Source organism: Lissotriton helveticus, chromosome 9, assembly GCF_964261635.1.
Source record: "Lissotriton helveticus chromosome 9, aLisHel1.1, whole genome shotgun sequence".
Classification (NCBI taxonomy): domain Eukaryota; kingdom Metazoa; phylum Chordata; class Amphibia; order Caudata; family Salamandridae; genus Lissotriton; species Lissotriton helveticus.
The window spans coordinates 976,577,643-976,601,992 of NC_136070.1; the positions used below are offsets into that span (position 1 = coordinate 976,577,643).

At 43.1% G+C, this 24,350-nt stretch overlaps 1 protein-coding gene across 1 annotated transcript in view; it reads right to left on the reverse strand.

Annotated features, from left to right (window-relative positions):
* ZMYND10 (zinc finger MYND-type containing 10) overlaps positions 1–24,350 on the reverse strand; it is a 173,604-nt gene that overhangs the window by 116,910 nt on the left and 32,344 nt on the right. The gene's annotated exons all lie outside the window — the stretch shown is intronic.

Consider the following 24,350-nt stretch of genomic DNA (forward strand, 5'->3'; position numbering starts at 1 on the left):
GAAAAAATCTAAGAAAAAATCTAGGTCCCAATCGCAAGAGTCACGTCTGGTATACAATAACTCAACTGCACGTAATGTGGCCCCTTATCAATCATGCCAACGGGGTCGTTGTGTACCGTTAACAACAGCTGTTGTTAACAAATGCAAGGCCGACCACAACAAGTGAATTTACGATCACCAACCATTAATCATTGGATAATGTCAGAGAATCAAAGACAAGTGTCATTTATCAAATGAAATGATACCAAAATTATAATGATTTCAGTCATCGCCAAATCACAAGAATAAAGTTCACGGTCATCAACCGCTAAATAAAGAGAATCATTGACAAGTGTCAAATGTCCCAGAAATGTAGTGATTTCAGTCATCAAACCTTACACGCCGGTATATCAAATGTGACTTGATGGAGAACAGTGATTCCCAGAGTGCAAAGGGTAGGTGCGCCCGTGAAAGTGAATCCAGGTGATGGGCCCCTTCCTTTCCTCCTATGGAATAAAAAGACACAACAAATACATATTAAAATAAGTTGATACAAAAGTTTCAATATGCTACAGAAGAAGAGTGCAAGAATACCTATAGGTATATATGAGTACCTGAAATACAGAAATACAGAAATGCATATTGGAAAACTGATAAGCGGTACATACATAGTAAAGACTACTCTCTCAAATGACTGGCAAGCTCCTCATCCATGTTGAGACCCCCAGGGAATCTCGTTTGGAACTCAATTATGAGCCTCGATTCACGTTGCCTCAGACTAAGCACCCTGTCACCGCCTCTGGGATGCCTTGGAACATGTTCCAATATGAAATAGTTTAAATCAGCAGTGTTAGAAAAATGATGTTGTTCAAAGTGGCGTGCGACCGGGTACTTCGGGTCATGATTGGTAATGGCCCTCATGTGTTCCAAAATTCTTTTTTTGGCAGCACAACTAGTGCTGCCAATGTACCACAGTTTGCAAGTACACTCAATGGCATAGATCACAAAAGTTGTACTACAAGTGAGAAATTGTGTCAATTTCTTGGTGATGCCACTGTACTCAACAGACCCCCTGTATTTGCTATCTTTACAAGCCTTACAGTGGCCACAGGGGTAAAAACCCACTAGGCCATGCTGGGAGTTCTTAGAATGTTGGGTAATGTCATTCCTGATCACCAAGTCTCGAATGTTCCTATTTCTCCTATAAGTGATAGTGGGTCTATCTGGTATGATACTGCCCAGAATAGAGTCTGTTTTCAGAATCTCCCAATTCTTGGTAAGGATTTTTCTGACTTTATCTGTCTCAGAAATAAAGGTCAATATCAGTCTTGTGGGCTCATCATTTTCATTGATATCAGTGACAGGATGTTCTACTAATGTCTGAGATCTCTCGATCCCATTCACTCTCTTCACGGCCTTCTTAAGAACCCAACTGGGATATCCCCTGCTCTCAAATCTAGTCACAATGATATTCTGCTCCTTGAAATAGGAGTCAGTGGTATTGCAGTTTCTTTTGGCCCTCAGCAGCTCACCATAAGGGATACTCCATTTGAGTGCCTCAGGATGGCTGCTGAGGGCATGTAGGACGCTGTTACCTGCCGTAGCCTTGCGAAATAGAGAAGTACAGATCTTGAGATCCTTTATCGCCAGTTTCACATCCAAAAATTCTGTATGAGTATCACTGATATTGCCAGACAGGAGAATGTTATACTTATTACAGTTCAACTTAGTGATGAAGTTCTCAGCATCGATTTTGGTGCCTCTCCATACAATGAAAAGGTCATCAATGTAGCGAAGCCACACGATGACGTTCTCAAAATCCCCTGCTAGGGTGGTGCTGGTGAAAATTTCTTGCTCCCAGTACCCCATAAAAAGATTCGCAAAGCTACGGGCAAAACAAGACCCCATAGCAGTACCGTTGATCTGCCTGTAGAGGGCGCCATTGAAAGAGAAAATGTTATTGGTTAAACCAAATTGCATCATTTCCATTAACATTTTGGAATGTTCACGGTAACACATTGGTCTGTTACTCAAAAAATTATCACAAGCTTGTAAACCATGTTGGTGATCGATTATAGCGTACAATGAATGTACATCCAAAACAATGAACAAGAATTCAGGATCCCATGTGATTTTATCAATCTGACAAAGAAAATCTTTGGTGTCTCTGATGTAACCTGGTAGTATCATAACAAAGTCTCGAAGGAAGTGGTCCACATATTTGGAAATGTTTTCACTGACACTACCAATTGAAGAGACAATGGGGCGTCCAGGGGGATTCGTAGCATGGTTGTGGAGTTTGGGTAATAAATGTAAGATGGGAAGTTTGGGAAAATCTTTTTTGAGATACCGATATTCCTCCCAAGCAAGGAGCCCCTTGTCTTTCCATATCTGCAATTTATCCCAAATTTCCGTGACGCTCTGATTGTACACATCAATGTTGACGGGTATATAGAATTGAGTCTTATTGAGTTGTTGTTGTGCCTCATTGATGTAGTCATCTCGGTCAAGTATAACAATGTTACCGCCCTTATCGGCAGTACGTATCACTATATTAGTGTCTTCATATAGTGTCTTCAATGCTTTCCTTTGAGTAAATGAGAGATTGTGTTTAAACCCTCTGTACCCTCGCTTGTTTTTCTTTTTTCTCAGATCGACCAGCCCCTTAATCATACAATCATGAAATGTGTCTATACAATCATGTGGAAGTGTTGGCATGAAAGTGGATTTACCCCTGAAATTGGTTTTAGCAGGTGCATCCCGTGTCAAGTTCATATCATCAAGACATTGGGTGGCAGAGATGGACTGTTCGTCCATTATGTTATTACTGATGTCACTGTTGAGTTCCGACATAGCTAAAAGTGTATCTACATCCCCAATTATCAAGTTGGAGGAGCTGGATCCGAAGTTGTTTGAGTTACTGGTATTTTGGCCCAGTCTTTTCAATTTGTGCCACTTCTTTAGTTTTAATTTGCGCACAAATTTAAAAACATCTATTCTAGTATCAGTGAAGTTAAAGCCAGTGGTGGGGCAAAAGGAAAGACCTAGAGATAATGTTCTTTTATCAAAATCAGAAATCGTTCTCTTGGATAAATTAACAACCGTTTTATTTACCGTTTGTGTATCCATTAGTAGTTCTTGTTTGAGCGTGTCTTTCGGGTTCCCACTGTGCCCTTTGGTTTGTCGGTATTCCCAACGTTGTCTGAGTCTTTTTTTGCAGTTTCTCCCCTTCCTCGTCCTCTCGGTTTCGGTGAGGCATAATCCCTTTGGTTCTGTCTGTCTTTTTGTCGATCTTTCTGCATCACACGAAATTCTTCTAAAAAATTCTTTCTGCGAACGACTTCATCACTGGACACACTCCCTCCTGTGATATCTGATTCAGTATCACTAATGGTTTGGTTATCATTCAAGGTCCCACTGCTGTTGACAGGACCAGTTGGAGCACTGTCATTTTTATATAGGTGGTCATATTTGCGGCTAAAAGTTAGTATTCTTCGCTACATTGATGACCTTTTCATTATATGGAGAGGCACCAAAATCGATGCTGAGAACTTCATCACTAAGTTGAACTGTAATAAGTATAACATTCTCCTGTCTGGCAATATCAGTGATACTCATACAGAATTTTGGGATGTGAAACTGGAGATAAAGGATCTCAAGATCTGTACTTCTCTATTTCGCAAGGCTACGGCAGGTAACAGCGTCCTACATGCCCTCAGCAGCCATCCTGAGGCACTCAAATGGAGTATCCCTTATGGTGAGCTGCTGAGGGCCAAAAGAAACTGCAATACCACTGACTCCTATTTCAAGGAGCAGAATATCATTGTGACTAGATTTGAGAGCAGGGGATATCCCAGTTGGGTTCTTAAGAAGGCCGTGAAGAGAGTGAATGGGATCGAGAGATCTCAGACATTAGTAGAACATCCGGTCACTGATATCAATGAAAATGATGAGCCCACAAGACTGATATTGACCTTTAATTCTGAGACAGATAAAGTCAGAAAAATCCTTACCAAGAATTGGGAGATTCTGAAAACAGACTCTATTCTGGGCAGTATCATACCAGATAGACCCACTATCACTTATAGGAGAAATAGGAACATTCGAGACTTGGTGATCAGGAATGACATTACCCAACATTTTAAGAACTCCCAGCATGGCCTAGTGGGTTTTTACCCCTGTGGCCACTGTAAGGCTTGTAAAGATAGCAAATACAGGGGGTCTGTTGAGTACAGTGGCATCACCAAGAAATTGACACAATTTCTCACTTGTAGTACAACTTTTGTGATCTATGCCATTGAGTGTACTTGCAAACTGTGGTACATTGGCAGCACTAGCTGTGCTGCCAAAAAAAGAATTTTGGAACACATGAGGGCCATTACCAATCATGACCCGAAGTACCCGGTCTCACGCCACTTTGAACAACATAATTTTTCTAACACTGCTAATTTAAACTATTTCATATTGGAACATGTTCCAAGGCATCCCAGAGGCGGTGACAGGGTGCTTAGTCTGAGGCAACGTGAATCGAGGCTCATAATTGAGTTCCAAACGAGATTCCCTGGGGGTCTCAACATGGATGAGGAGCATGCCAGTCATTTGAGAGAGTAGTCTTTATTATGTATGTACCGCTTATCAGTTTTCCAATATGCATTTCTGTATTTCTGTATTTCAGGTACTCATATATACCTATAGGTATTCTTGCACTCTTCTTCTGTAGCATATTGAAACTTTTGTAATAACTTATTTTAATATGTATTTGTTGTGTCTTTTTATTCCATAGGAGGAAAGGAAGGGGCCCATCACCTGGATTCACTTTCACGGGCGCTCCTACCCTTTGCACTCTGGGAATCACTGTTCTCCATCAAGTCACATTTGATATACCGGCGTGTAAGGTTTGATGACTGAAATCACTACATTTCTGGGACATTTGACACTTGTCAATGATTCTCTTTATTTAGCGGTTGATGACCGTGAACTTTATTCTTGTGATTTGGCGATGACTGAAATCATTATAATTTTGGTATCATTTCATTTGATAAATGACACTTGTCTTTGATTCTCTGACATTATCCAGTGATTAATGGTTGGTGATCGTAAATTCACTTGTTGTGGTCGGCCTTGCATTTGTTAACAACAGCTGTTGTTAACGGTACACAACGACCCCGTTGGCATGATTGATAAGGGGCCACATTACGTGCAGTTGAGTTATTGTATACCAGACGTGACTCTTGCGATTGGGACCTAGATTTTTTCTTAGATTTTTTCTTAGTTCATCCAGTCATTATTTTTTAAGTATGTATTATTTTGCATGTATCTCGTTGTGAATTCAAGGTTTAATCAAGATACAAACACGCATTACCATGATGACGATATTTACCATTCCAACATGTCTGCCACTTATACTTTACCTTTCTTTGTCCCATGTCTATGTCGATGAATATACTGTGACCATGCACTTTACTTTTACCTTACTTAATGCCGGATTAGTTTGTGTTGGGTTACACGTGAACAAGGCTGTTGAGCTGAAACGCGTTGTGTAATAAACTGCATCTTCTACATTTAAGTTCCTTTGTCTTAATGCCCGAGAGCGCATGATGAACTTTGCTTTCTTTGTGATGGATTAGTTTACCGGATTGCTTAGCCGGTATTTGCGCCAACTTTCTTGGGTCCCAGCACTCCGGAAGAAGCGCTGTTTTTCTCTGTGTATATATATATATATATATATATATATATATATATATATATATATATATATACACACACACACACATTCCAGCGCATACAATAAATCAGCACACATAGGGACTCACAGGGGTTGCTAGAAACACCTTTTTATAAGCAGACGCGTTTCAGCAAACAGATTTCTTCAGTGCTAAAAAGTTGCTGTGTCCTGCTTGTTTTCAGTGGAGAGAAGCAGTGGTATGGATCTATAATGCCGGTTTGCTGATACCGGCTTAAGGACACACCCTCTCGTTCTGGTGCTCCGCATTCACTCAGCAAATCTTTCGGTGTGAGTACTAACAGTGCTACAATGCGGCGCCCCCCCAAACAACTAGTCATTGCCAATTGGCGGTTATTTGAGTGCGGGGAGAGAGTAGGCAGTATGCATGCTGCCTGATAAGGATACCAGCAGAGGTAGAGCGGGACGATTCTATCAGGACATTGTCTGCGAGTGCTGTGCCCAGCGCCCTGAACTTGGGGCATCACTTGGTGTTTTGGGTCTGCTTCACTGTATGCTGGACCCAGTTGGACCACAGCACCCAGCATGCACTTTGCCCTGATCCACAACCACACCGGCGCAAAGGAGGAGGAGCCGGGAGACTGCCTTAAGGGAGGGGTCTCTGAGTCCAGGGATGTGACCACCAGCCTGTGAGACCGGCACTGATGACGGCCGAATCCGGCTAGAAACGCGTCTGCCACAAAGCGTTTCACGGACTGCGAGGACTGGTTTGTGCTGTGCTCAACAAATCCCCTGTTGCCACAAAGCGTTTCACGAACTGCGAGGACTGGTTTGTGCTGTGCTCAATAAATCCCCTGTTGGTATCCGGAGCTGTGTCCTGCTTGTTTTCAGTGGAGAGAAGCAGTGGTATGGATATATATATATATATATATATATACATATATATATATATATATATATATATATATATATACACACACACACATTCCAGCGCATACAATAAATCAGCACACATGGGGACTCACGGGGGTTGCTAGAAACACCTTTTTATAAGCAGACGCGTTTCAGCAAACAGATTTCTTCAGTGCTAAAAAGTGTCTATCAATTGCACGGCGTGCCATTTTGAACAAGAAATAGTCTCTCCTGATTGGCGCCACCACAGGCTGTGCAGCACAATCCCCTCGCCAAGCATCTGTTACAATCAAGGTGAATCCGTGGGCAGCAGTAAAATTACAGCAAACCTTGAATTTGAATAATTCACGGCCACAGGTCGATGGAGACAGCTTGCAGAGACGGTTCTGGCTTTCTGTTATAAATCATAGCTCTAGACTCACCAGAAACAGATATCCTGAACCCATTCAGGTACTCATGCACCCACTTACAGATTCACTCGGAGAGTGATGAACCCATGTACAGATCCACTCAGAGACTCATGCACCTACTTAGAGACCCACTCATAGACGCATGCGTACAGTGTCATATCCACTTAGAGACTCTGACACCAACTCACAAAAACACCTGGGCACTCATGCACCCCCTCACAGACCCACCTGGACACCCATGCACCCACTCACAGACCCACTCAGATACTCATGCACCCACTTACAGATTCACTCTGAGAGTCACGCACCCATGTACAGACCCGCTCAGAGACTCACACACCTACTTACAGACCCACTCATACACAAATGTATGTCCTCACAGACCCACTGAAACACTCATGCTCCCATTCACAGATACACTCAGACACATACACCCATTCACATACTCATACAGACACTCGCACACTCAGTCTCAGACACCCTCAGAAACCTATGGACTCAGTCACTCACTCACTCATACAGTCAGAAGCTCACACACTAACTCACAAACTGACTCAGATATATACACCCACTCGCTCACCCAGTCATAGCGTATGCATTCCCTCATGGAGCCACCCAGACACACACCCTCTCACTCACAGACCCATTGAGACACTCATACACCCACTCACAGATCCACTCATGGACCCACTCAGACACTCACACACCCATACAGTTACTCACACAACCACTCATAGACTTACTCAGAGACGTATGCACCCAGTCAGTTATACACTCAGAGATTCATAAACACACTCACAGTTGCACTTTGAGACCCATGCCCCACTGACAGAACCACTCAGACACTCTGGCTGCCAGTCATAGACCCACTGAGAGACTCATGCACTCACTCACAGACCCACTTAGACACTCACAGATCCAGTCAGACATTCAAATACTTACTTACAAATGCACAAAGGTACTCATGCATTTACTCACAGATTGAGTAAGAGACTTACATAACCAGTCACAGACCCATTGTGACACTGATGCACCCACTCATAGATTTACTGAGGCAGTCACGCATTTCGTTACTGACGTATTGAAAGACTGATGCACTGTCTCACAGATCCCCTCAAATACTTATACAGTGAATGAGACACTTAGTGATACAGCGAAGCATGCAATCATAGAATGTGTTTATATATATATGTTTTAAACTTTGTACAAACCACATGCTCTTCTCAACTATCGACGGTACCGGATGACTTCGGTAGTCACGAATATAATATTTTTTTGTAAAGGTGATTATCTCCTAAATTGATCACAGAAAGAAAAGTTAAAACAATATCTTACTAACTATTTAGACTTAAACTTTATTTAAAAAATATCTTTAAGTGTATTTTTCAGTATGCAAAATACATTTACTGATCACAGATTCTCCACAGTAAATGGGACAATGTTCGCCGTACCCAAAAAATTCTTGAAAATAAAACCAGTTTTAATGTACTTTCTGATAAACACATACCAAATCAAAAAATGAGTAGTATATAATAATAATATAACATACAATATCCAATTATAGAAAGAAAATACAAAAATCTTATTGGGATCCCTTAAAAAAAAATGGATGTTACAATTAAGAAATAGAATTATAAAACACCTTAAAAATTCACTGAAAAAACCCAAAAGTTACAGGGATGTTATAGTTAGGAATTAGCATTTAAAAAACCTTAGAAATGTACTGAGAAAAACAAAAGGTTACAGGGGTGTTATAGTTAGGATGACATTTCACTCGTACAAAACCAGAGAAATTTAGCAGTTATAACTCGCACCCATGCAATGCTTATCATCACACATAATACATCATGCATGACCTTGCTGTTCAGGAGGCTAACCCCGAAACTGCACAGTGTCCAGTACAGCTCAGATGAAAGGGAGAGTCTGAGGAGTCAGGTGTGACTTTTGCACGTTTATAGAAAACCCCAGTGAATACAGGATGTGTGTCGTAGTCTGGAGGTGGGAGACAACAGCCTGGGGTGAGGACGCCTTCAACAACCCGTCGTCGAGGTAGGGTACCGATAACCTTAACCTGCGCAGATAAGCTACAACCACCACCATCACCTTGGTGAACACCCAATGGGTGCTGGTGAGGCCGAAGGGTATCACCGTCAACTGAAAGTGATTGTGGCCTACTTTGAACCGCAGTTAACGCCTGTGGGCCAGCAGGATGGGGATGTGAAAATCTGCATCCTGCAAGTCCAGCGCTACCAAGCGAGTCTCCTTGGTCTAGGGCAGACAAGACCTGAGCCAACGTGAGCATCTTGAATTTCTCCTTTTTGAGGAAGAGATTGACAGTCCAGAGGTCCAGAATAGAATGTAGACATTTGTTCTTCTTTGGTATCAGAAAGTAGTGGGGGTAACAACCACGGTCTACTTCTGAAACCAGAACCTTCTCTACAGCTCCCTTGGCCAGGAGAGCTGTAACATCCTCTCGGAGTAGTAATAGCTGATCCTCTGCCAGCTGTTCTTGAGTTGGTGGTAAAGGGAGAGGAAAAGACAGAAAAGGAAGAGAATAGCCACCCCAAATGCAAGACCCATTTGTCCGAAATTATGGAGCGCCGGCTGAGGACATGATGTTGAATGCTCCCTTTAACTGGGCTGACATGCTCTTGCAGAACCAAACTAAGAATGCTTGGTGCCTGCAGCTGCCGGGGCTGGGTGTCAGATGACTTCTGACTACCATTCCCACAAGTTTGGAATATACTGCATCCATGTCCTCACACAACTTGGGGAATCTGTGCAGAACGGTGGCTTGGGTATGGCTGACATGACTGAAAATCCCTCCATTGCCACAAAAAGGGCGAAAGGAAGACTGTGCGTGCAGTGTTACCCAGAAGACCAAGGATCTGGCTGAGATGCCTTGAAGTGCTCCAATGTCGAGTATGCCTTCTCTCCCAAGAGACAAGTCCTTCAAAGGGCATATCCAAGAGGCAGCCTGGACATCACCCGAGAAGCCAGATGTTCTCAGCTAGGCGTGGCACCATAATGCCACCGTCACCAAAACCGCTCTACCCATCAGGTCAGTTGTATCTAAGCCACACCAGATGATGAACTTTGCTGCATCCCTCCCATCCCTCACTGTCTGGTAGAGCATGGCCCAGGCCTCCTCCGGGACCTGTGACAGCCGTTGCAAATCCGTTTCCCAAAGGGCATGTGAGAAAAGCCCCAATAAGCAGGCAGTGTTCACTGACCGCAACGTCAGGCTGCTGGAAGAAAACATCTTCTTCCCAAGAGCATCCTGCCTCTTGGATTCCTTGTCCGGCGAGTGGAAGGGAAAGCGCTATATGACGTGGGAGCATGTACTACCAAGCTCTCTGGAGTGGGGTGTTGGCTGAGGAAACTTGGAACACCCGGAGCCGAGCGATGGCGATGTGCTATTGTCCTGTTCACAGGAGCCCCTGTGCTAGGCTTGGACCACGTGCCTAGAAGGACATCTGCCAGTGCTTCATTAAAGAGCAAAAGGGTTCCAGATGAGGAAGCCCCAGGTGAAGCACTTAGGTCAAGATATTTGACTTGACCTGTACCGAGGGAAACTCCAGGTCTAGGACCTCCGCTGCCCCCCTCACCACCATAGCATAAAATGCTCCCTCCTCTGTAGCCACATTAGGCGGAGAGAGCATACCAGTATCTGGAGATGTCCACAGGCATCTCCAAGCTCCTCATACAAGTCTAATTGCTCACAAGGAGCATCAACTGGTGTTCCACGGAATCCAGAAACCCCTCTCATTCTTCTCCCATGCCTGAAACCTCTTCATATTGAACTGGCAACAACGTTGATCCGACTCCGAGTCGTTGGGTATCAGAATGGGACTGGCACCGCCGATGGGCTCCTGTCGGTGCTGGGGGCATAAACTTTGGGGCTGGCACAGGGGAAGGTTGTGTTGTCCCAGCTGGCACCGACCCGTATCCTTGAGACCCCACCGGAGCCAAGGCCAGAGCCGTCGGCATGGAGCCTGGTGGTGCCTCCTCCGACCCCGCAAGGCCTGAAGGTGGACCAGAGGGGTCAGCCCGCTAAATTATATGACAAATGGCCTTGCAAAACTCTTTAATCTGAGCAGGGGTCGCTCCAGCTCCCGGAAATGGGGGGAGGTGTGTAGTGGGACTCTGCAACGATTCTGCGGAACCATGCCTGAAACGTCGATGCTTTCCACCGGTCTCGTCGACGGATGACAGACGAGGTGAAGCTGAAGTCCTTTTGGACTTCATTTTCTTATGCCTCTTCTTTAAATGGCCCGAGTACCTTGAATGCAAAGAAGAGGACTTGGGGCCCCTGGAGCAGTCCCACAACCTTCTGTTCCTTAATCAGGACCAGGATCTCCGAGAGTCGCGCTCAACGGCGTCGACTGCTGGGCTGCAAAGAACCTCATTGACCGCTCCTGCAAGGCCTTCGGCGCAATGGCTTGGCAGTCATAGCACGACTTTGAGTCATGGTAGCGCTCGAGACACCACAAGCAAACAGGATGGGGGCTGGTTACCATCATGGTGTGGTCACAGGTGCCACATGGCTTGAAACCTACCCGTCTAAAGGTCATCCCTCAACAGACAAGAAAAATCCCTTGACAAAATGTCAAAAAAAGTCTGTCAAAAAGAGACAGAGGGGTAGCTCTCCTCCACATCCGTGCTAACTGGTGCCGAAAGAAAAGACACTGTGCGCCTAGGTGGTGCCTATATAGGTGTATGCGACATTACAACCAATGCCAACGATATTGGCGATGTCACGCGGAGCTGGACGTAGACACCCAACGGCGCGCAGGGATACTACTCACGCAAAAGTTTCTCAATCCAGTCTGACGCCTGGGAAATTCAAAGGTAAGGAATCTGCAGCTAGAAGGCTCCATCAGATATATCTGCAATGGGCAGCTTGTTTGAAAATACTTGTCTGCCATCATACGTGAAGGACTTTACAGATTTTCTAAGGCATAGTTTTGAAATTGAGTGGGATGACAATATGCTCTTGGTAACTTTAGATGTTGTCTCATTATAAACCAGCATAATACACACAGATGATTTGAGAGTCTAAAGCACTTCTTGAGAGTGAGCTCTATCAGGCTTTGCAGCCACAATGAGATGTTATTGAAAACGACTGTATTTTGTTTGACAAAAAAAGGGTTTCTTATAATTGAAGAGATCTTTGTGCAACAACAAAGGACAGCTTAGGGCACCTGCTTCTCACCCAGCTATTCAAATTTGCATTTGGGATGGTGGGAGGAGCAGGTAGTGAATGAGAAACTTGTGAAATGGCACCACAATTATTACTATGGGTCAGATTTATAGATGACATATTCGTAATCTGAAAAGGGGATCTAGCAAGTATACATGAGTTTGTGGAAGAGATCAACAAGAATGAACGTAATCTGTCGTCCATGAGCAAAATCAGTGACACAGAGAGTGAATTTCTGGAAATAAGACATGTTGTGGACAATGGTAAATTAACATCCACCATATATACAAAACCAACCGCAGGCAATAGTTAGTTGCATGCGTAGAGCTGTCATCCCAAAAATGTTAAACAAAGCATACCATATGGCGTATATCTCAGAGCCAGGAGGATATGCAATACTGAAAAAGCAAATGTAGAAACAATAGAAAGTTTATCAATAAGATTTAGAAAGAGGGGGTATAATAAAGAGTTGCTAGCAACAACAAAAAATAGAGTCCAGAAAAATTACACATGTAGAGGTTCTATTTAGAAAACAGACAAGAGAGCAATCAAGGGAAGAGGGGCACAGGGTAAGATTCATAACCACGTGTCATACAGAGCACCCAGTGGTTAGACAAATCATGAACAGACACTGGTATTTACCTAGGAGTGAACTCCTAATAAGCAAGGAAATATCCAGAAAACCACTAGTCACATACACAAGAGCAAATCATTTAGGGACAGATTAGTGAAAAGTAACATCAGAAGTGCCCCTGATTCTTGGCTCAAACCGAGAAATGGTTTCACGAAATGTGTTTCCTCTTGAGGGTCTTCTCTTGCTTCAGTGTGCTCCCCTGCTTTCTCTGGGCCTGCCCCTACTCTCCTGCATATGGTGAGTTCCTTGCTGGTCCCAAAGTTTGCTCCTTTTTGTCTTCCATTGCCAGTTTCGGCTACCAAGGCTTGTTGGTGCTCCTGCCAGACATCGATCACCTAAATACCAACATCTGACATGGGACAACTAGTGAATGGCTCCTGGTCTTCCTCTGTGTCGCCGGGTCCTCGCATCTACAGCAACATGGTCATTGTTGTCTCTTCAGAACCTCTCGACATTGGTGGGCATTGTGTTTCCGTACCTCCTGGTCACCCCTGAGTGGCATAAAGTCTGTCCCCTCTGCTTGCAGCTTCTTCATTTCCAGAATACACTCTTGAATTTGTACCTGACACCTTCACAATCTTCTCCAGAGGCATCTTCTTCTAAGTCTTCCACTGCTGTCTACGGCAGACCTTCAAATCTAAGTTCCGTTCTCCTTAGCAGTTCGCATTCCACTTTATTAGTATATGGTTTGGTCTCCCCCTAGAGACCACTGTATTTTCTGCTACTTACCTGATTGCTTTCTAAGTATTCTTGTGTATGGTGTTGATATCCCCGCGTAGGAGATATACCAATGTGTTAGTGATAGTGTGCATAATAAATTAGACCTATTTTTATAACCTCTGTGTGGTTTCTTTCCATCTAACCTACACTACAGATTGAAGCTGGTAAGACAAACTGCTTTTCACTCCTTCAAGATAAGCCTGAAGGCTGCTCTCCACAGCTACTACTTTGTGAGTTTTCAAAGCTTATCAAAGAACACTAAAATCACCATAAGGGTTGTCTGTGCCTCAAGCGTACACCATATCCTAAGCCAGCCTCCTACACATGTTTAGGTCTAACTGTCATCCCATGAGTTGGTTCGAAGGGTTTGTCAAAATTGAAATGTGTTATTATAAATAACAGTGCTATTTAGCCATTTGTTACCTTATTTTTGTTTTATTTTATTTGTATTTTCAGGGCACCATCAAGATTGATGCACAACTGGCAGTTGAGGAAAGTAAGAATGTTTGCTCACTTGGGTTAAAGCATGCAGTGTGGCATATTAACACAGCAGAATTATTGTATATGATATTGCAATAATAAGTTAGATTGTTTACAAAAACAGGCTACTACACACACTTCTTGTATAGGATGTATTGTTAGAAAAATGTTTTTTTTACTTCAATTCAATGTTCAATATTTATTGAGTTTGCCCACTTTGGTAGAATTGTTGAACTGGGTATACTGCATTAATTAACAGGATGTGCCGAAATGAATAGAGATGTATATTGTTAAAACATGTTTGCACATAAATATGTGCATGTGCTGTATTGTATACACAGGAGTATTGTTTTGTATGTAACAAAATGGCTGCTGTATATACTACAGAAAGGGATTTACTTTTGTAGCCCTTTGTTAATTTTGGTTACTTTATTGTGGATAAAGTGCAACTAAACATGACACTCAAGCACTCAGCATCGTGATCAAGGCCATTGATGGCCAAAACGCGTTGATGTGTTGAGCCAATCTGAAGAATCAAATGCTTATGGTGCATAAGACCCTGCCTGGAGTGCCGTTCCTTTTGGGATTTTGAAAGAATTGAACTTAAACTACACAAACATTGGACATTCTCAAGTTACAGCTATAACTTAAAGGCAAACATGCCCTTAGGGTAACTAGCACATCAAAAACAATGACACTATTGCAGGGTTGGTTGTTCTGTAAGAAGGCATTGGAATACAATATTACATGTACTACAATTGATTTCACCCTAGGAAATAGCAACAAATTAATTTGAGGGCCCTTTTTAAAATATTTATTAGAAGGCCAATTCCCTTGTGAAGTCATATTGTATAAATATTTTGGAAAGATAACTTTTAAAAAGCCATGTTTGCATTGCCTGAAGTCCCTGGAAGATAAATCTTCATTTTGCCCTCTCCCTTCTGTCAGTCAGTAATTAGCATTTCAATGGGTGTGAATGAGGTGTAACCTTGCTCCAGGACACAGGAAAAATGCCTTGGGTGTGAGAAGGTACTGTTGTGCCTCGGAAAGCTGGCCTGTGTGCTGGGCCCAAGGATTTGATTAACTTCAAAGAGGCCTACTCTGTCACTAGCAGATGTAGTTAACCCCCAAGTCTGCACCATTCCATTGTCCCCCAACCAGACCGGCCTCCATTACAGTGTTGACCTAATAGTGTCAGATCCTGCTGGGGTATCAAGACCTGCTTGAAATGTCTTTGGAGTTTTTCATATGACATTTGGGGCACATTTCAATAGAGGGAAACAGAATGGCAAAACAATTTGTGTGTATCCAGTCTGGTTGCTGAAAGCTCAGCTTGTCATAGCAGACTTCTATCTCTGAGTTTTTTGGGGTACAGGGACTGAATAAAAGAGGATTGTAATGTTAGGCATGGGATGGCACTAGGAATACCATATTTAACTCAACGCATATTCCCCTAGCTCACACAGCCAAAGCTTACTGTGGCAGAAGACTTTGACCATCTTGAAAACAACCAAATTGGGTAGGGTTGTCTCCAGGAACTCTTACACCATTGATTAGGGTGTTACTAGAGGTCATTCCCATCTACTAACTTGTGCCAAGCATAAATGTGGCATCTCCAGGCATCCACCTCAGAAGACTCCTGGGCTTGTGGAAGACCTGAAGAGAATTAAACCTGCTGTCTGAGACCTGAGAAGAGCTTAGAAGACGAGACCTGCTCTATTTTTTGGACACAGGGAAAAGAAAGAATCCAAGGGTCACAGGTCTGACCTCCTCTTACAGTCGCAATGATACAACAAGCTACAAGAAGCCTTTACCTGCAACTGCCCAGCTGACAGGAGGCAACTTGAGCTGGACTGGACCCTGCTGTGTCCTCTGCTGGACACCCTCGGAGTCTCTAAGTGCCTCACCTAAGGCCCTGATAGGCTTTAGAAGTGTACTCCGGTGGTGGATTTGGACATAAAGGACTGAAGTCAAAAGGTCAGTGTATCTGACCAGCGCTCCATCGCGGTCAGCATAAAATTGTGCCTAGGTCCGGTTTTACAGCGACCTTTGACTATCATTGGCACGTTGTGCTTCATGGTGCAATTTTTACCTAAAACTTTGAAAACCCATATCTATAGACCCTCTTAATGGATATTTGTCATTTTGATGTTATTTTGTTTATTAAATGTTACTCTATTTTTCTAATTCAATATGGGATTTGTATTGTTTTGCATTCCGACTTTATTACTGTTTTAGTACTCCATAAACACTTAACAAATTTCCTCTAAGTTTAGCTTCTTGGCTCTGTGCTATAGCTACCATAGGGTTGAGCTCAGATTTATTTAGGGACTTTAGTGGTTCACCATGACAAGGATTGTGATTATTACTTGAGGTCAACTAATAACCCAATTTCTTACTGTTAGATTTGGGGGTCTCTAGTTGGCAGAGGTAGGTACCTTTGACAAATAGGGACCCTTGCGTCTAGTCAGGGCAAGGGGGTACACTCCTAAAATAACCCCTGCTCACCCCTTTGGTAGCTTGGCACGAGCAGACAGGCTTATCTCAGAGGCAGTGTGTAAAGCAGTTGTGAACACATACAGTAACCCAGTGAGAACACTACAGATGGACACCACACAAGTTATAGTATAAAAATAAGTATTTTTATATAGACTTAACACAAGACCACAAACAACAAAAATCCACAATACTGTACTTTAAAAATGGTAGAATTAGCTTAGTTCTCTTAAGATGCAAAATGCGACACTGGGAGTTCAATGTACCTTAGGATGAGTAACGCTAGACAACGAAAGTGTTGCAGGAAAGGTGATGCGTTGGTTCCTTACACACAAGAATGGTGATGCCTCGGGTCCCTACTGATGCGTAGGGGATGCGTCGGTTCTTCTCTGCGAGGGGAGGTGATGCGTTGGTTTCTTACTGCGCTTCTGTGGGGATGCGACCAGCAGCGCCGTGATGCGATGAAGATCCGGTGCAATGAACAAAGATGGCGTCTTCTTCTAGATGCGACACAATGCGTGCATGCCCGACGGCCGTGCGGCGACTCAACGATTCTTCTGAGCCGCGACAGGCCCTGCGACATGCTTCTCAGTGATGCGGCACCATCTAATGCAACGTCGATCCTCTTCTCCGGCGATGCAAGGCACTTCGGCGACGTGATGCGACAGCTGCAGCGGCGGCGACACACTTCTCCATTGATGCAGTGGTATCTGATGCAACATCGATCCTCTTCTCCGGTGATGCGGCGACAGCAGCTGCGGCGGCGACCCACTTCTTCTTCGTGAGTCGCGCTTCCAGCTTCTTGCGACACGCAGTCCCTCACAAATCCCAACACAACAGCAGGCAATTTCAAAGAACTCTTGGGGAGCTGATTGGTGAAGTCTGTTGTCCCTGAGACTTCAGCAGGAGGCAAGCTCTATCTCAAGCCCTTAGAGATCCTTCACAAGTTGAATGAAAGTAGCACAAAAGTCCTCTCTCCTTTCTTTGGCAGTCAGGCAACCACTGCAGACCAATCCCAAGCAGCACTTCAGCTAAGGGATAGTCTCTCCTCAGTCTCTCTGGTTCCTCTCCTCAGCAAAGGTTTCTTCTTGTTTCCCAAAAGTGATCTAAAGTTCTGGGGTCTGGGTCTGCCTTTTTATACACAGTTTCTCTTTGTTCTCTGGAGGCAGAGAGGCCTTTGCCTAGTCCAAACCAGTTCTTGTCAGTCCTGGGGCACTCTGTTTACATGACTCGTTCTTTCCTTTCACAGTGCAGGGCAGGGACATCAGACGCACCACAGGAGGTGGAGCCAGCATTGTGGAGGGAAGGGTCAGCCCTTTTAAAGTCCCAGGTGCAACTCCTTCCTCCCATCTGCATGCAGAACGATCTATTCAGCCCTGTGCTGACTCACCCTGTCTCCTGGTATCCCCCAGCCCCTGTCACTCAAGCTCCAGACAAGCAATACACAACCTAGCAGAGGCAGGCTTGGACAAGAAAATACCTACTTTCTAAAAGTGGTATTTTCAACCACAGAATGTTAAAACCAACTTCACTAAAATATGTATTTTATCATTCTGAGTGCGGATGTAATCGGGACCTTATCTGAAGAATTAAATAAGACTAAAAAGAAGGTCCCTGTTCGGAGGTGAACAGACACTATTAAGTCAGCCCAAGTGGGGGAAATTGCTTCGACAGTGACACTTTCGAACTATACTTCAATGGTCAAATCTGTACAAGTTTTATCTAATCTTGTTAATACTACTTTTTGTTCTATTGCGGATAGACTTAAGGCCATCGAGTCTGCCGTGCAAACTGTGTAGAACGTTCAGTTAATTTGGGTGATTCATTTAAACACACTATTAATGGTCAAATCTCTAGTGGTTTGGTAACAAACAATAGTACTTCACGACATCCTCCTTCAGAGGTTTTGAATGCAACTGCTTGTATAGTATCAAATCCAGAGGCCCTGCCCCAAAAAGTAACAGTAATAGAAAATAGGCTGTTCAAGAATAGGGGTGTTCATATGACCTCGCTTAATAATCATAGTACAAGAGCTGGCTCTGCTCCTATTAGGACTAATGATAACAGACTTGATCTCCCGCTGCAACTCCCTATGTGGTAATTTTAGCAAATGTCCCGACCATAGGTCCATTGACTAAAGAATCTTGGGACTCGTTAAGAAACAAACTACTTAACTGGCTAAATACTAAAGTTGGGATAGGCGGGGCACTTTTTGCAGATCTCAAAATGGCCAGAAGAATTGGGTGGGTTGGTAAAGGCCTTAAAATACTGAAGGGTGATTATGTGGTACTCTCCTATAACACCCAATCACTGGTAAAAGATTTAGGGCCCGATGTAGGTAATAGGGAAATACTGATTCCTAAATACCGAATTTTACCGATTCGGTATTTAGAAATCGGTATTTCAGATGTAGGTAAAAATTCGGTAAAAAATACTGAATTCTTAATATTGGTTATTACCGAATCGTTAATTGAGATTCGGTAATAACGAATACCTACCCATTCATTCCTATGGGCTTGGAGGCCTATAGGAAGGAATGTGAAGACATTCAGTATTACCGATTCGGTATTACCGAATTGGTAATACTGGGAGGTATGTCAAGGGTGCCAGGACACCCTGTTGCAGCCCTGAAATGTGCATGTGTGCACATGTGGCACACATGCATGCCCTAAGGGCATGGATGTGTGCCACCTGGCACATTTCAAAAAGCAAAAAAGTGCTTTTTGAAAGAAAATCGCTACTTACTACCAACTTGAAGTTGGTGGTAAATAGCGATTCCTTAAGGCTGAGGTGCACTGTTTTAAGTGCTACCTACATTGCATTTAAGGAATCGGTATTACCGATTCCTTAAATGCAAGGCCAATAAGGAATCAGTATTGAGGAATCGGTATTTACCGATTCCTTATCACCGATTCATTCCCTACATCCCACATGGCTAAATACCAGTCGGTAACTGTGAAATTTAACGAATTTCACCGTTACCAACCAGTATTTTGCCCACCTACATCTGGCCCCTTATTAGTAAGCTTAGTCCAGCGTGTTTGAACCCAAATCAAATTTCAGTATTACCATTGGAATTCTTTTACCAACAACCTTTAGGATCTCAGAACCACCCAACTGAATCCATACAACCCTTTTCTCTTTTATAATCTTTACCTCAACCGCCAACTTGTAATGCAGAATATGCTTGCCCTTTTGTGCATCCTATCGCCCTGTCTAATAGATTTGACTGTCTTTCTGATCTCACTGTGATAGATTGCCTGGCGGCAGATGTGTTAAATTGGGTTAATTACAATAAATCTGACACCGTAATTACATCTTCGACACCTGGCAATTGTCAAGAAGAAGTAGCAGAATTTGTGAACTCTTCTCAAGATGCGAGGCACATTCCACTAGGACCCAGGGCAAGGAAGGATATTACAATATCAATTGTATGTGACAGAGATCATCAGATGGATAAGGACCCATGAAATCAGAAATTATCTGTGGTGCAGACTCCCTTGAGAATTGAGAGTAGTATGGACTCTATTATGACCCCTGGGAACTATATTACAGTTCTATGCTAGAACGTAGCGGGACTCAGGAGTAAGCAAAAGTCTAACCAGAACGGTTAGACTTTACGACAGGCTTTAGCATTATGTTGTTACAAGAAACATGGGCCAATGAGCCCATCCATTTTAACGGCTTTAAGAGTTTTCACTTTCCAGCCATTCCATCTAGACACGGAAGATCGAAGGGTGGCTTTGTATATATATGTCTAACAAATTAGCCTCCATTAACATAACCGTTAATTTGTTTAATCCTTTTAATCAAATTGTTCAGGTTGATTTCTCAGCTTCCCTTTCCATAGTCTTAGTCAATTTTTATAATAATGCATGCAAATCAGATATATTGGGTATCTTATGTCACTTAGACGAGGAGCTGGAAGCAATAATAGGATAAGGGAGTAAATTATAAAATGTTGACATGGGGGTGACTTTAACATTCAACCCTGTCAACTGTTAGCTAATAAAGTCTGTGACATGATTTCCCCTACTGGGGATGGTGTCACTCACTTCTTCCACTCAGGGTACGGATAGAAACTTAATGACTTATTGTTTAAAAATAATTTAGGTTTTGGTAACAAATTTGGAGAAAATCCAGGGGAAGTTTCCTGTACATTTGACGGTAGTATTGGTGAGAGTGTTATCGACTTCCTACTCCTTCCTAAACGTTATTCAGCCTTAGTCAATACGTTTTCACTACATAATTCTGCAATGAGCGACCATTTCCCCCTGAGTCTAATGCTGGATACTAGTTCCCTAATTAAGCAACGGGTAGGGAATTTTACCTTGGCTGCAGAGAATATAGAACTCTCCTGTTTGAATGGCTTTACCCTGCGATGGTCCAGGGTTGATCTGTCTAGTTTTGAATAACAATTAGTTAGTCAGCAGAGAAGGGCTTTCGAGGTTTGTCTGGATGGGTCAGCAGAAGCTGATATGGTCATTGAGGCTTTTAAACAAATTAGCAAGGAAATTAAGGTAGGGCTGACCACTAACCAGAAGAGAGGGGTTAGGAAAACCCAAGGTTGGTTGGATCACACCTGTACTCAGCCCCATAAAAAAACTAAAGGGGGCATTGAAAGAGATACCTAGGAACACCATAGAAATACAGAACTCCAGGCGGGCCTATAGTCAAGCATTAAAAAAAAAGAAAATCGCAAAAAAGCCCTAAAGAGGAGGCGTGGGATAACCTGTATGAGGCAAGCCTTAACAAAGACACTACAGCATTCTGGCGTGTCATAAACTCTCCGTTTTTTAGAGATGATGATAAGTCCAGACTTGAAATCCCAATAACCATAGATGACTGGGTAGCTCATTTTACTAAATTGTATACAGGCTCAACCGAAAACTGCCAAAATAGTTCAGGGTCTGGGTCGGGTGGGTCCACATTCCTGTCGAAATATTTTGAGTTTAATTTTACATTGGAGGAGGTGAACCGGGCTCTGGGTTCAAGTAAGGGAGGTAAAGCACCAGGTCCAGACGGGATTCTGATCGATCTGATCTGATGGACAAGGGTGCGTACTCGCTCCATTTTATTACATTTATATATTAATAGTCTGGGTAGCACCCTTGCAGATAAATGTATCGATCTGCCCCAAATCGGTCAACGTCCAATACAAGTTCTGCTATATGCGGACAATGCAGTGCTTATAGCCCGCACTCCCATGGCCCTGCAGCACCTTTTAGATAATATTGTTCATTTTATGGAGAATTTGGGGTGATTAATCAATATAAGCAAAACTTACGTCATGAAAGCAGGTCGAAAATTGTATAAGGGGCGTAATATGTTATTAGGAGATGCGATTTTTCTCAAACAGACACCTCGTACTTGGGAATTTTATTTGACTGGATAGGTGTGACGGGGCACGGGGGTCGGAACCTCAGACTACTACTGCCGAATGGTGGACAGCCACACCTCTTTTACCGGGCACCTTGTCCCCACAGCCTACACCGGCAACATGGAACGAAGAGGACGACTCAGTCTGGATCCCGAGTAATACTTCAACAGGTCCCTTTAAGACGGCCGAGCCAGGTAACGAGACTCCTCCCCCTGAAGGCGTAGTGACGTCAAAAGCCGGAAAAACAGAGACTGGGGCGGACGGCGTTTCCGAAGGAGCGGAGGCACACGAGGAAGACGACGGGAGTTTCCAGGACGCTGAGAAGACGGAGAACGACAAGCCAGGAGGCCAACGGTTTCACGCTGCGCCCCGCCACGTTCCCACGGGAGGAGCGTGGCTCCAAGAGGTACGGGGACGGGTAGCGGGTTGGGTCGGGCGAAAGAAACCACAGTGAACGTTTCTTTAGACAAGCCTCACCCCAACCCATCCCTGCACGAGCACTTCCTTTTCCCCACTGGTTAGTGGTAGCTTAAGTTGTGCACGGACGGTTAATCCCTCACTCCCGGTCCCTTGAGAGTGTCACCGCCTTATTTTGTCCTGACCCTCGTTTCCTTTCCTTTGCCGATACCGGAGCGGAACCAGAAGACGACTCTCGGAGCAGACCCCGGCCACCTGAAGTCTCAAAACCCAGAAGACAAACCAAGAGGACTACTTTCTTTATCCCGTTTTGGAAAACCGTTTTTCATGAAAAAAACTTACATCCCAATAAAGCCTTCGTTAAAACCGTTACTGAAGGCGCCTGTATTCCTGTTTTCAACAACCTCCCCTGTAGAGCCCACAGTACCCGGTGCAAACCCCCACGTCCCAACCACCTCGGGACAATAGGTAATTGGAGAAGCGCTGTAAAATCGAGAAGGATGCAGTTTCATAGACCAATTACGGGTCTGTGTAACTACTCATGGAAACTTGGCCGTAAACATCCTAAAGAAATGTTGAACATTTATAACGCTAAATGTAAGTCAAATGCGATGTATGCTTCTGAGCTGTGGGGGCATGTAAATGTGGACTCATTACAGTTGTTAGAAAATGGGTTTCTTAAAAATCTTCTTGGGCTCCCAAGCAGCAGTTCTAATTTAGTGTGTCATGCAGATTTGGGAGTAACCTATTTAGCAGATCTGATAAGGGTACAGCCAGTTCTCCTCTGGCACAAGTTATGGACATCGGACTGTATGGATTTTAATTGCGCAATTGCACAGGACTGTTGTGGCTCTGAGCACGCTCTGAAAATATTGTGGCAAAAATATATTAACAATTTTATGATTAACATTAACCACCCTGAATATTATGACAATCCTGAAACCCTGAAGTATATTACGAGGAATGTTTTAAAAAGAGAATGTCTAAACAAAGTAGAGAAAGCAAGATTGTCGGTGGAAATTGTCAAGCAAACTGTACAGCACAATCAAATGGTTTTGACCAGTTTTTCAATGCAACCATATTTATTTAATGTTTTAAATGCCCAACACAAGTTTGTTTTGACGCGTTTCAGGCTAGATATCTTTCATCGTTTGACGAGCTTTCCTACCATTAATAATTGGTCATGACAATTACTAAGTTGTCCCTGTGATAAGACGTCTAGCCAATAGACCATTAACGTATTGTTTTTCTGTAAATTTTACACTGATCAGAAGATCACCTATGGACTTGGGCGAAGATACTGTTAATGGACTGTACATGCTGGGGTATTAATTTCTCATCAATGTTTTGCACTCACAAATGTACGAAGAGCTGGTATTGTTTTTTTTTGCTGTCTTATAAAATCAATAAAATTGATTATCAAAAAAGATTTTTACCCTGATTTAAGAACCACTTTTATTAAGCCCGTTTTGAAATCCTTAAATTTTAGACAGTGCAGACCGGCGTACTTATTTCTACAACTTCTCCCAAATCTGTTTAAATGTGTGGTATCAGCAAGATATCCGAGGGCTGTGATTACTAGAAGAAAGACATTAACTGAAATATGTTGAACTCGGTTTGTTTTTATGGTATCTGTTTTTAAATTGTGATTCAATTTTTTAAATTACTGCAATGTATGCTTTAATGATTCTTTATCCTGAATCGAACAAAGATGATTTGACTTGACTATTTTCTGTCACAATTTTTTTTAAAGTCTACGGTTGTAGAACACTCAAATGTGACGTGGTGTACATAGAGATCAGCACACAGACACACACACACACACGTATATATATATATATATATATATATATATATATATATATATTAAAAGGAAGAGTATTTGCCTAATGCTATGTTTAGTAATGCTTAAAGCAATTAAATGCTTAAAGTTTTAATAATTGCTTAAAGTTTTAATAATTGCTTAAAGACAATGTAAAGAACATTTTGATATAATGAATTTTAAAAGGGAAAAGACGTTGGGGGGTGTCTGGAGT